Here is a 15000-nt window from a genome sequence, read left to right on the forward strand (position 1 = left end):
CTTCCTTTTCTATTGGACTTTCATCTGTTTCTGAAGAAGAGCTTTGATCAAAATGTAAATCACCTTTCTTTCCTTCCCTGAGTACCTGCTAATACTTTACACTTACCGTGTCCGCGAGTTGTTGTTTATTTGTTTGTTCTTTGTGTTTTTGAATTTACTATATATATACATATATATATATATATATATATATATATAATAGAGATATGTTACAAAAAGAAAATAGAAACTACACATGGTAATGTAAGGGGAAAGTAAGAAGAAAAATAAGTGAAAATGCACATTGGAAATCAAAAAAAGTAAAGGTTTTTTATGCAAAGTAACGAAAGATATATACAATTAGGAATAAAAGTAATAAAAGTCATTACTGTGAATTGTTAAAGAGATTCAAAAGCATACCAGTTTCGTGAATTTACTAATCATTGCTTTGAATACAACTATTCATTGCTTTATTGAGTATAATCACATTTATCGACAATTATAATTCCTGTTTTTGGTGAAATATTGCAACCTGCTGTTTATATTAATCTTGTGTATACAACACATTAGCAAATAGCCAAATCACCCATCAACTTGGATGAAGAAAACATAAATACTAATAGAGAAACAGGTCCAGAAAAATCTGAATACCAAGTGGACTTAATTGATAAGACAATGGAAATTACCAAGACTGTCGTCAAGAATTCTTAGTCGACATTTTTCAGACATTTATGGTCCCTGTTAGTGTATGTTTTCATTCATGTACCTTCACTACAGCATTAGAGCATTTTAACCTTTATTTCTAGCAATGTAAGTGTTTCTTGACATCCTAACCACATTTAATGATAATAATATATATGTATATAGGCGCAGGAGTGGCTGTGTGGTAAGTAGCTTGTCTACCAACCACATGCTTCCGGGTTCAGTCCCACTGCGTGGCACCTTGGGCAAGTGTCTTCTACTATAGCCTCGGGCCGACCAAAGCCTTGTGAGTGGATTTGGTAGTTGGAAACTGAAAGAAACCTGTTGTATATATGTATATATATATATGTGTGTGTTTGTGTGTCTGTATTTGTCCCCTATAATTGCTTGACAACCGATGCTGGTGTGTTTATGTCCCCATTACTTAGTTGTTCGGCAAAGGAGAACGATAGAATAAGTACTGGGCTTACAAAAGAATAAGTCCTGATTAAAGGTGGTGCTCCAGCATGGCCACAGTCAAATGACTGAAACAAGTAAAAGAATAAAAGAGTTATATATATATGTATATATATATATATGTATATATATATATACATATATATATATATATATATATATATATATATATATAACCTGTCTATAACTAATTTAGAGACGAACTACCATTCCACAACTCAGTCAATGAAGAACCTGTCCAGAACCATGCTGTGAGACATATACCATGCAAAATACTAATCTAAAATTTTAGTATTTTATAGAGATTGAACAGTAAGATTATTACAATCATATAATATAGAAGAGCAAATACTTTCAAAATCTCAGCGAATACCATACAAAGAAACATTCATCGTAAAAATATTAACCTAAAATCAAATAAAGTATAAATTGAACAATAAAAATTAATAAAGTAATATCTTTATATATAAAAGTGAAGTTGTGTGAGTGTCTGTCTCCTACGATTTAGATTGTTAACTACTCCCACATTTTGCGGTGCAGTTTAACCAAAAGCGGGTATCTTATAGTCGTGATTCATACCCCTTCTGGGTATTAGCGCACGTCTACGATGAGTCTACGATTTTAAAAATAATTTACCATCATTTTTTTCCATTTTAATGCATTTTTCCGCTATTATATAAGGGAAGTAACTCTCTAAAAATGTCTACGATGAGTCAACGATTTAAAAAAAATTTACCATAATTTTTTTTCCATTTTTAATGCATTTTTTTGCTATTTTTTGGCTATAATGCTCTAAAAATGCTTTATAGTTACTTCCCTTACAAACCCGAGCAACGCCGGGCGATACTGCTAGTAATCTATAAAAGTAAGTACTTGTACATTGACTACGCACGTTTCATGGCTGCATTAGGACTATATAATATAGTTTATGGTTGTTCGTCTCTACATTAGTTATATACATATATTATATATTATATTATAAAGTTCAGTCAAATATTATTATACTGAATTTTACCTGTAAGGTTGGAATAATAATTTATTCCTTAATAATAGTATTATTATTATATATAACCTGTCTATATAACCTATATATGTAACCTGTCTTCTTCTGTTCTCTATTCGACTTGAATGTTTCCATCTTCCATCTCCGCTTACCTCCCCCATACAATAGCCATTTCTCCTGTGCTTTGCTTGTTATTACCAGGAAAGGCTCTGAAGAATGCAGCATTAATTTTGTTCAGTTTTCCGAGCCAAATTTACTCCTATAAGAAAAAATATATAATGACCTTTATTTTTAACTTGTTTCTGGTATATATGTATATATATATATATATATATATATATATATATATAAGGTAAGGAGTGGAGGTGCCAAGGCCCAGTTGTTAGGGCAGCGGACTCGCGGTCGGAGGATCGCGGTTTCGATTCCCAGACCGGGCGTTGTGTGTGTTAATTGAGCGAAAACACCTAAAAGCTCTACGAGGTTCTGGCAGGGGTGGGGTGGGGTGGCGACCCCTGTTGTACTCTTTCACCACATCTTTCTCTCACTCTATTTTCCTGTTTCTTGAGTAATGCTGTAATGGACTGGCATCCCATCCAGCTGGGAGGGGGGAACACATCTGCCACAGAAACCAGGAAACCAGGCCCATGAGCCTGGCTAGGCTTGAAAAGGGCGACATTTACGTTTTATAAGGTAAGGAAGAAAATGGAGAAGAGCTTCAATTGACAGACATCAGCAAGATTTATTTATTATAATCATAGAAATATATAAATAAATAAATACAACTCCACCCTTACAGCTGTTTCTATTTTGGGCGTCCAGTATGCTAAAGCTGACATATCATACAAAAATTGAATTGACTCCCTGATGAAGCTTTGGAGTTCAATTTTTGTATGATATATCCACTTTAGCATACTGGACCCACAAAGTAGAAACATCTGTAAGACTGGAGTTGTATTTATTCATTTATTCCTATGATTATAATAAAAATATCTTATTTGATGTTTATCAATTGAATCTCTTCTCCATTTTCTTCCTTGCCTTATGTAAATTCTGGATAAACTTTTGTTTACCTCTACCTGTATCTATTATTCAATTGTACTATTGCCTTGCAAAAGTAAGCCTTTGAATATTAATTAGGTATCCCTCCAGTAGTATACTGGATATTTATTATCCCTTAGATGGTTGTCTTACCTCTAACTCATATATACTCTATGTGTGTGTATATATATATATATAACAAAGTGGAGTTGTAGGGTACCACACGAGTGGAATTATATATGAAAGAAGGTTTGAAAATACAATTTTAAAAGATGTTTATTTACTTTACCGGTTTCACTCTTTGGAAAAAGATTGTCAAAAGTAACATGTAAAAGTTTGGTTGTGTTAATTATTGGTTGTTACAAAATGCTACATTACATATATACAGTCTTTGGTAACAAGAACATGTTAAGGATATAAGAAAGTTTAACAAGTTCCCTAAAATATTGGGCACAAAAAATTACAACATAAATATACATTCTCAAGAAAATGTTAAAGATAGTTACCAGACGGAATCATTAAAAAGTTCAGTGGGATATTGGTATTGTACAATACCAATATCCCACTGAACTTTTTATAATTATATATATTTATATTTGTGGAGGAACTTGTGGAAGAATTAGACCGAGGAAGACATGGGATGAGGTGGTGAAGCATGATCTTTGAATGTTGGGTCTTATCAAGACGACAAGTGACTGAGACCTTTATTTGTATGCCATACTTGAGAAGACCCATCAAGCCAAGTGAAATTGTAGTTATGCCCAATCCTGGTGTCATGTAACAGGCGACCACGCTGGAAGCACGTACAAAGCATACTTCAAATATTGGGCCACAGGGAGGTGATAAATGACCAAGGCTTAGAAAAGACTCATGAAGCAAAGTGAAATCACAGTTGCAGCCTATACTAGAGTCACATTACTGGCATCCAGGCCAGTGCCATATACGAAGCAACTGTTACTGTCTTGGAGTGGTTGGCATTAGGAAGGGCATCCAGCTGTAGAAACCATGCCAAATCAGATTGTAACTTGGTGCAGCTCTCCAGCTTAACATTTTTGATAGATAGATAGATGGACGGACGGATAAAGAGTGAAACAGATGTGGATCATAACTAAAAAAGATGAGAAAAGAGTCAATATATTCTGTTAATGCATTCCACACACATCAAATGTCAGTTTTGATATCTAATCTGTTAGCATTTCAACAAAAGCACAAAGTGAAAGTAAATTATAAGAAACAAATTTGGAAAAGGCAATAGGGGGAAAATGTATGTCACATTTGTGCCATTTTGAAAATTACCAAAAGAAAGGAACCAAGGTTTTTCAGCCAGATCAGTGGTGAAGAAACATTTGACTGGGAGTCTGCTTGAGTTATGAATGTGTATTTTATTTTGTCTTAAATGCAGTATGGAATAAAATATCTATTTTCAATTTCCAGCATCAACCGTATCAATACCATATTCAGAATCCACAATAACAGGTTTGTTCATATTATTATGAATTAAAAACACATTGTGTGATAAAATTTAATTCATCAGGTGTGTTTGTGACTGTATGTAAATGATAAGTGACTGTAAAAGCAAATTATAAGAAGAAGCAAATTTGGAAAAGGCAATAGTGGAAACGTGCCAGTGGCACGTGAGAAAAACATTCAAGCAAGGTCATTGCCAGTACCGCCTGAGTGGCCTTCGTGCCGGTGGCACGTAAAAGTACCCACTACATTCTTGGAGTGGTTGGCGTTAGGAAGGGCATCCAGCTGTAGAAACTTTGCCAGATAAAGATTGGAGCCTAGTGCAGCCATCAGGTTCGCCAGTCCTCAGTCAGATCGTCCAACCCATGCTAGCATGGAAAGCGAACATTAAACAATGATGATGATGCTGATCTATGTCACATTAACGCCATATCTAATCTGTTAGCACTTCAAGAAAGGCACAAAGTGAAAGTAAATCATAAGAAGCAAATTTGGAAAAGGCAATAGGGGGAAAGTGTATGTCACATTTGTGCCATTTTGAAAATTACCAAAAGAAAGGAACCAAGGTTTTTCAGCCAGATCAGTGGGGAGGAAACAATTGACTGAGAGTCTGCTTGAGTTATGGATGTGTATTTTATTTTGTCTTAAATGCAGTATGGAATAAGATATCCATTTTCAATTTCCAGCATCATCCGTATCAATGCCATATTCGGAATCCACAGTAACAGGTTTGTACATATTGTTATGAATTATAAACACTTTGTGTGATACCATTTAATTCGTCAGGTGAATGTGTGCATATGGGTGTGTGCATATATATGTGTTTGTGACTGACTATGTGCATGTATGTGTATGACTGTGTGTAAGAACCACTTGTATAAAATATTGAGAAAATCAGAAATTCAATATTCTATGGAATAAAATAACCTATTTTCAATTTCCAGCACCGACTGTATCAATACCATATTCAGAATCTACAGTAACAGGTTTGTTCATATTATTATGAATTAAAAACACATTGTGTGATATCATTTAATTTATCAGGTGAATGTGTGTATGTGTGTGTGTGTTTGTGTATGTGTGTTTGTGTCTGTTTGAGAACGTGTGTATATGTGTGTCAGAACTACTTGTATAAAATATAATTATAACTTATTTATAAATAAGTATAACTTATTTATAACTAATTGTATAAACTTTATACTTGTATAAAATATAAGGTGGCAAACTGGCAGAAACGTTAGCACGCCAGGCAAAATGTTTAGCGGTACTTCATCTGCCATTACGTTCTGAGTTCAAATTCCACCGAGGTCAACTTTGTCTTTCATCCTTTCGGGGTCGATAAATTAAGTACCAGTTATGCACTGGGGTTGATGTAATCGACTTAATCCCTTTGTCTGTCCTTGTTTGTCCCCTCTATGTTTAGCCCCTTGTGGGCAATAGAGAAATAAGAACTACTTGTATAAAATATTGAGGAAATCAGAATTCAGCTATTGACAATAAGTTAAAAAAAATAACTTGGGCATTTTGTATTAACTTAAATATTTTGATAAGACTGTTCAATAATTCTGTATATATATTTTTATCATCACCATTTTCTCTACACTTACCATGCTTTTATTATATGTTAGGGGAGTTGTCACTGTTGGAATTACTATTTCACCTATTAAACTATTTATTATAGGTTGCACTAGTTGTCACCATCTGAAATGAGATATAGAGACACGAGTCTTTTACTCCTTTACTTGTTTCAGTCATTTGACTGTGGCCATGCTGGAACACCGCCTTAAGTCGAGCAAATCGACCCTGGGACTTATTCTTTGTAAGCCTAGTACTTATTCTATCAGTCTCTTTTGCCGAACCACTAAGTTATAGGGACGTAAACACACCAGCATCGGTTGTCAAGCAATGCTAGGTGAACAAGCACAGACACACACACAAACACACACACACACACACACACACCACACACACACACACACACACACACATACACACACACACACACACATATATATATATATATATATATATATATACATATATATAGATATATACGACAGGCTTCTTTGAGTTTCCGTCTACCAAATCCACTCACAAGGCTTTGGTTGGTCCGAGGCTATAGTAGGAGACACTTGCCCAAGATGCCATGCAGTGGGACTGAACCCGGAACCATGTGGTTGGTAAGCAAGCTACTTACCACACAGCCACTCCTGCACCTCTTCAAAATTACACCAAAGTCCCTAATTTTTTCCCCTCTTTGTCCTTTCCAGTTGTTTTCTGCACATGGTGGATATCCTATCAATAACAATTTTACTGTATATATGCATATGAATGGATATATTTTATATTCCTCTATACGTTGGATAAGCAGATTTTACGAAGCATGATGTACTTCAAAATACTCCACTAAACTCACTACTCTATAATGGAAGGCAAGGTTTATGATATCGGAAGAATATAATCTTCTTCCATCATCTTCTTGTTCTTCGTGTAGTTCAGGCTTCCGGCAGGCGAAGAGAGAAGACTTCAAGTACAAATGCTATTTACAACTGGTTTATTTACAAGATTTATAGAATAGGTGTAGTGTGCTGCTCTCAGCTACCATCTTTAGCTGTGTGTATTGTGTAGTAGCTCCGTTAGTGCAGGCGCATTGCCTCTGGAGATACAACATGTAGACAGGTCCAGCCAACGGTGGTGTTCAGCCAGCGCTGCTGTGAAGGTGGCACCAAAACAGAGAGATTTGAATCGAGTTTTCCCATAATATATATTTCTATATTTCTTTACTACCCACAAGGGGCTAAACATAGAGGGGACAAACAAAGGGATTAAGTCGATTATATCGACCCCAGTGCGTAACTGGTACTTAATTTATCGACCCCGAAAGGATGAAAGGCAAAGTCGACCTCGGCGGAATTTGAACCCAGAACACGTGACAGCAGACGAAATACAGCTACGCATTTCGCTCGGCGTGCTAACGATTCTGCCAGCTCACCGCCTTATATTTCCCATAATATAGTTTTCCATCGCGAGCCTTGTTGTGATCTCGCGCATGGCAGATGGATGCAGGTGAGGTCTTGCTCCACTCTCAGAGATAGCAATGGCTTCCACGAGATCTCATCCAATATGGCGCTACCTGCTTGTGCTACTACAACTCCAATAAATACAAACTCTCGACGATCTGAATGACTTCCAGTGACTTCCACAAATTCTCAACAACTCCTATGACCTTTCTCTCATCTCAGCCAATGCGCTACTTTGTGTAAGACTTCAATTAGTTCATTCTTCCAATTCCACAGGCGTGTCAATGACTCTCGCCACAACATCTCCCCTTTTGAAATTGACTTCCATTGGAAATTAATATTATTATTATTGTTGTTATTGTTATTTATTTTTTCTTACACAGTACCTCCTTTTTTGAAATTTTCTTCCTTGGGAAGTTTAATATATCTTCTGTTTAGACACTACTTCCAACCGTTCTCTCTGTTTCCTCTTTCTTGGGCTCCCTGTTTTGGCGTTGTAACATCAAAGGTGTCGTAGAGCACTTCCATGTGTATCTCTTTTCATTTTTCCGTATATCTATTTATTAGCTGGTTTAAATGTCTTTTGCATATATATATGTACACACACACCACACACACACACACACACATATATATATATATATTAATATTTGTGGAGAGAATCTGTGGAATTAATAGACCCAGGAAGACATAGGACGAGGTGGTGAAATATGATCTTTGAATGTTGGGCCTCATGGAGACAATGACGAGTGACAGAGACTTTTGGTAGTATGCCATGCATGGAAAGGCCCATCAAGCCAAGTAAAATCGTAGTTGTGGCCAATGCCAGTGTCATATAGGACACACCCTTCGAACACTGGGTTTCATTCAGAGATAGAGAGATGGATGGATGGATGGATGGTGAGCTAGGCACAGGTATAGATCATAGCTAAAAGCGATAAGAAAAGAGTCAATATATTTTGTTAATGCATTCCATACACATCAAATGTCAATTTTGATATCTAACCTGTTAGTACTTCAACAAAAGCACAAAGTGAAAGTAAATGATAAGAAGCAAATTTGGAAAAGGCAATAGGGGGAAAATGTATGTCACATTTGTGCCATTTTGAAAATTAACAAAAGTAATCAAAGTTTTTAAGTCACATCATTAGGGAGGAAACAATTGACTGAGAGTCTGCTTGAGTTATGGATGTGTATTTTATTTTGTCTTAAAAGCAGTATGGAATAAGGTATCTATTTTCAATTTCCAGCATCATCCGTATCAGTACCATATTCAGAATCCACAGTAACAGGTTCGTACATATTATCATGAATTAAAAACACTTTGTGTGATACCATTTAATTCATCAGGTGAATGTGTGTGCATGTGTATGTGTGTTTGTGCACGTGTTGTTTGTATCTGTTCATGGACGTGTTGGTATGTGTGTGCATCATGTGTGTGTGTGTGTATGTTTAAGCACAACTTGCATAAGATATTTAAGAAAATCAGAAATTCAGTGATTGACAATAATCAAAAACAACTAAGTGTTTTGTATATTCACAGGTTAAATACTTTGGTAAAACTCTTCAATAATCCTGTATATATGCGCAGGAGTGGCTGTGTGGTAAGTAGCTTGCTTACCAACCACATGGTTCCGGGTTCAATCCCACTGCATGGCACCTTGGGCAAGTGTCTTCTACTATAGCCCTAGGCTGACCAATGCCTTGTGAATGGATTTGGTAGACGGAAACTGAAAGAAGCCTGTCGTATATATGTTTGTGTGTCTATGTTTGTCCCCCTAGCATCGCTTGACAACCGATGCTGGTGTGTTTACGTCACTTAGCGGTTCGGCAAAAGGGACTGATAGAATAAGTACTGGGCTTACAAGGAATAAGTCCCGGGGTCGATTTGCTCGACTAAAGGCGGTGCTCCAGCATGGCTGCAGTCAAATGACTGAAACAAGTAAAAAGAAAAAGAAAATAAAGAAAGAATTCTGTATATATTTTTTGATCCTCACCATTTTCTCTACACTTACCTTGCTATTATTATATGTTAGGTGAGTCATCGCAGCTGGAATTACTATTTCACCTATTAAACTATTATAGGTTGCACTAGTGTCTCCATAATGCCATGATGGACCGTGAAGTCTGGTGTAGCATGGTAAATTCCATTGTCTCGACCACGGTCGAACAATGATGAATGATGAGTGTCTCCATCTGAAATAAGATGTGGAAACACTACCCTCAAAATAACACCAGAACCCCATATCCTTTTCCCCCTCCTTTCCTTACCGTTTCCACAGCTGGTGGATGTTCTTCTGAAAAGTATGCCATTTGCAGTACCAAGGATATGGCATGAACCAACAAACCACTATACAGATTGTTAAATCTGCTTAACTAACATCAGAGGTTTCTCTAAGAAAAACAAATCCAAGATTATTTATCCAGATTACCCTTCAGCCTTAAAACGAATTGCTCATGCTGCTGAAAATTTTCCAATTCCAGAATCTCCTTCATCTTTTGGCAAAGATAGTTTAAGCAAAGAAAGTACTGCATCTACTTTAGTTGAAGGCATGTCAAGTGGTCACTGTGATGAACCAGGATCTTCAAAAAAAGTTCCTCATTTATTAAGTCAACTTGAGTTAGTGGCCGTTGCCAGCACCGCCTCGACTGGCTTCTGTGCCGGTGGCACATAAAAAGCACCATCCGAACGTGGCCGGCTTCCGTGCCGGTGGCACGTTAAAAGCACCAGCCGATCGTGGCTGATGCCAGACTCCCCTGGCACGTAAAAAGCACCCACTACACTCGTGGAGTGGTTGGCATTAGGAAGGGCATCCAGCTGTAGAAACACTGCCAGATCAGACCGGAGCCTGGTGCAGCCCCTGGCTTCCCAGATCCCCGGTCGAACCGTCCAACCCGTGTTAGCGCGGAAAACGGACATTAAACGATGATGATGATGATGATGACTTGGGTTTAACAAAACAAAAGTCCGAACTACTGGGCCCCAGGTTGAAACAATGGAATATTTTACATGATGGTGTAAAATGCCAAAAATGGCATACAGAGTTGCATGAATTTTTTTACAGAGAATGACGGTATTTGTTGGTTTTGTTGTGATGTTGAAGGACTCCTATGTGAGACAGAGTATGGCCATAATCCCAAAGATTGGAGAATCTTCGTAGATTCCAGCAAAGCAAGCCTAATAACTGTTTTGCTGCATAATGGTAATCAAAAACCTTCAATACCACTGGCACATGCTGTGGGATTAAAGGAAACTTATGAATCAATGGATAAAATTTTGCACTTGATTAAATATTCTGAGCACAAGTTGAATATATGCAGGGACTTGAAAGTTATTGGTTTGCTTCTTGGGTTGCAAATGGGGTATACAAAGCATCAGTGCTTTGTGTGCCTTTGGAACAACAGAGATGACCTTGTTCTTATAGTTGAGTCACTACCAGAACTAGTGAAGAAATTTCAGGTGTGGAAGTAAGGTCTAGAATCGAAGGGCCTTAGAGTTAAGCTAGCAAAAGCCAAAGTCTTAATAAGAAGGAAAGCAGACAAATCGCAATCCCTTCAAGTAGATGGCCCTATGTAGGAAAGGCATCAGTAGAATTTCCATAAGGTGTACTTGATGTAAGTTATGGACACATAAGGGATGTGGAGGTAGATGCTCCAAGAATGTAGCTGTGAGAATAAGAATAAACTTGGCAAAGTTCCGAGACCTCCTACCACATATACAAACACATATGTATATATACATGTTGGGTTTCTTTTAGTTTCTGTATATTAAATCCACTCACATGGTTTGGGTCAGGTTACAGCTATAGTGAAAGACACTTGCCCAGGGTACTATGCAGTGGGATTGAACACAAGACCACATGGCTGGGAAACAAGCTTCTTAACCACACAGCCACACTAGCACATACACACACACACACACACAAATATATACATATGAATACACATACATTTGTGCATGTGTGTGTATGTGTGTATTTACTTAGCAAGACATACTCTTTTACTCTTTTACTCTTTTACTTGTTTCAGTCATTTGACTGTGGCCATGCCGGAGCACCGCCTTTAGTCAAGCAAATCGGCCCCAGGACTTATTCTTTGTAAGCCTAGTACTTATCCTATCGGTCTCTTTTGCCCAACCGCTAAGTTACAGGGATGTAAGCACATCAGCATCGGTTTTCAAGCGATGTTGGAGGGTACAAACGCACACACAAACATACACACACACACATACATATATATTATACATATATACGACAGGCTTCTTTCAGTTTCCGTCTACCAAATCCACTCACAAGGCTTTGGTCAGCTCAAGGCTATAGTAGAAGACACTTGCCCAAGGTGTCACACAGTGGGACTGAACCTGGCACCATGTGGTTTGTAAGCAAGCTACTTACCGCACAGCCACTCCTACATGTGAAAAATAGTTGTATTAGTTTAATGCTCCATAAAACAAAATCATTTAACATGTTCAACCATCAATGTTGAGGGTTAAGGACCAATACAAATGAGGACATTTAGAAAGGCCACAGAAGTAACAGGTATCATATTAGTGGAAGGTTTAAAATTACAAGAAAATAGAAGAGTGAGAGAGGTTTCCTGCGCAATAGGACAGAAGTAGTAAGCTCTGATGTTGATGATTGTATATTTTGTTTTATACTAAATAAGTCATCTTTTCTTAATTTCAGCAACATCTTCAGCAGCACCATCTAAACCAACAGGTTTGTGAATGTTATAATTAACTATTACACTTTTAAGGCCCCCTTTTAATTCAGTCAATGTAGTAAGAAGTGTAAAAAGAGGGAAAATGCACAGAAATTTTATATTGGAAAAAACATGTTTATGAAATAAAATATTTTACATAACCAACTGGTTTTGCTTATGCTAATCATGAATTAGTGGTTAGTAATAATTTTTATAATTTCATGCTTTCAGTATAACAAATCTCAAAATGTTTCCCTGTATATAAATGTAATGGAACAACTTTTGTTCAACAACAGTTAAATAAAAAGACTACATTTACTGAAAACATCAACTGTGTCTTACTATGAACATATAACCAGTTTTGGACTATGTAAATATTGGGTTGTCCGGAAAGTTTGTGCCGATTTATGGTAGCTTACCTTTCGACTTATTTTAGAACATGGTTCAGTCCATAAAGTAGGATTTAACAACACCTCCATTTAGAGCACAGTTTAAGCTATCTTTTCATGGAAGAAGGTTTACGTTCCTATAACTTTAAAATGGAAGATAAGAAAGTTCATTTTCGGCACTTGATGCTTTGGGAACCAGACAAAAATTGCTGCAGCTCGGCTGGGATGTGTTACCCCACCCTCCATATTCACCAGATATTGCTCCTTCGGATTTCCACTTATTCAGGTCTCTGCAGAATAGTCTTAATGGTAAAAATTTCAATTCTTTGGATGACGTAAAAAGATACCTTTATGAATTCTTTGCCATGAATCCACCCCAATTTTGGAGACAAAAGGGTATTTTCAAGTTAAAGGAAAGATGGCGACGCATTGTGCAACAAAATGGTTCATATTTGGTTGATTAAAAATGTAATGGCAAATATTTATTGACCTTTTTCTTTCCTTTAAAAATCGGCATGAACTTTCCAAACAACCCAATATTTTAGTTCATAAATACATATCTTTTTAATTTGCACATATATAACATTTACTTTCCCCAAAAAGGTAATTATCTCACCTACTTCTAATAATAATAATCACTGATTGTCTCTCCTAAAATCTATTTACCTTCCTATTATTCATTTACAAAATATCTATTCTCCTAACATGGAATGTAAACTTATACTGATAGCATGAAGTTATATCATTATCACTAACGACTTAGTCAAGATCATCATAAGCAAAACCAGTCAACTATGTAAATAATTTACTCTTTACTCTTTACTCTTTTACTTGTTTCGGTCATTTGACTGCGGCCATGCTGGAGCACCGCCTTTAATTGAGCAACTCGACCCCGGGACTTATTCTTTGTAAGCCCAGTACTTATTCTATCAGTCTCTTTTGCTGAACCGCTAAGTGACGGGGACATAAACACACCAGGATCGGTTGTCAAGCAATGTTGGGGGGACAAACACAAACACACACACACACACACATACAACGGCTTCTTTCTGTTTCCATCTACCAAATCCACTCACAAGGCTTTGGTCTGCCCGAGGCTGTAGTAGAGGACACTTGCCCAAGGTGCCACGCAGTGGAAATGAACCCAGAACCATGTGGTTGGTAAGCAAGCTACTTACCACACAGCCACTCCTGCATCTATGGATTGATGTCTAAATTGATGTGTAAATTGACAGGTGTGACGAACCACTACAAATCAAATGTTTCCATACAAAGTGATAGCCCTTGATTTTGAGAAGCCAAGGTTTCTATCCTTATACCATCCTTAATGAAACAGTGAAAGAAGATTGTTTTATTGTCAGTTACTTATGTTTTGTACAACTTTTAACAAATCATATTTTATCTTTTCAGGTTTTGCAACAACATCGAGATATTTTACAACACCAATAGGTTTGGAAATATTTTATTATTATATTTTAAAACTTGATTTTCTGTTAAACCTGTGTTAATGTAAGTAGCTTAGGTCTGTATGGGTATGTACTCCAAAGTAAGTACTCCTCATCTTGCAGAATTACTCTTTTACTTGTTTCAGTCATTTGACTGCGTCTATGCTGGAGCACCGCCTTTATTCAAGCAAATCGACTCCTATTACTTATTCTATCGGTCTCTTTTGCCGAACTGCTAAGTTACGGGGACATAAACACACCAGCATCAGTTGTCAAGCGATGTTGTGGGGACAAACACTGACACACAAACACACACATATACATTATGTGTATATATATATATCTGTGTGTGTGTGTGTGTGTGCGCCTTTCTGTCTGGGTTTTTTTCGCACATACATCGCTTGAAAACTGGTGTTGGTGTGTTTGCATCCCCATAATTTAGCATTCTGGCAAAAGAGACTGATAGCATAAAGTTTAAAAAATAAGTATTGGGGTCAATTCGTTTGGCTAAAAAAATATTCATGGTAGTGCCGTAGCATGGCCACAGTCTAATGACTGATAGGACTCAAAGATAACAGATAGGCATTCTTACCTACACACACTTATGGATATACATCCATCATTACCACCACCATCACCAATTAATATCTGTCCAACCGATGTCGGCATGGGTTGGACCAGTTTGACAGGAGCTGATAAGCTGGTAAGACCATGGGCCACACCAGGCTCTGTATGTATATATGCCCATTTTCGCGGGGTTCTACTGTTCTTCTCTATCTATCTCTCTCTCTCCCTTTCTC

The 15000-nt window shown here is 37.1% G+C and overlaps 1 protein-coding gene and 1 long non-coding RNA gene across 2 annotated transcripts in view; both read left to right on the top strand.

Moving 5' to 3' along the window:
• Positions 1–12736, top strand: part of LOC118768322 — a 17751-nt gene extending 5015 nt beyond the window's left edge. The window contains exon 3 of the long non-coding RNA XR_005004134.1: positions 12726–12736. This is a non-coding gene — a long non-coding RNA (uncharacterized LOC118768322). The remainder of the gene's footprint in view (positions 1–12725) is intronic.
• Positions 1–15000, top strand: part of LOC118768320 (SCO-spondin-like) — a 447598-nt gene that overhangs the window by 86939 nt on the left and 345659 nt on the right. The gene's annotated exons all lie outside the window — the stretch shown is intronic.

This window comes from Octopus sinensis, linkage group LG28 (assembly GCF_006345805.1).
Source record: "Octopus sinensis linkage group LG28, ASM634580v1, whole genome shotgun sequence".
NCBI lineage: Eukaryota > Metazoa > Mollusca > Cephalopoda > Octopoda > Octopodidae > Octopus > Octopus sinensis.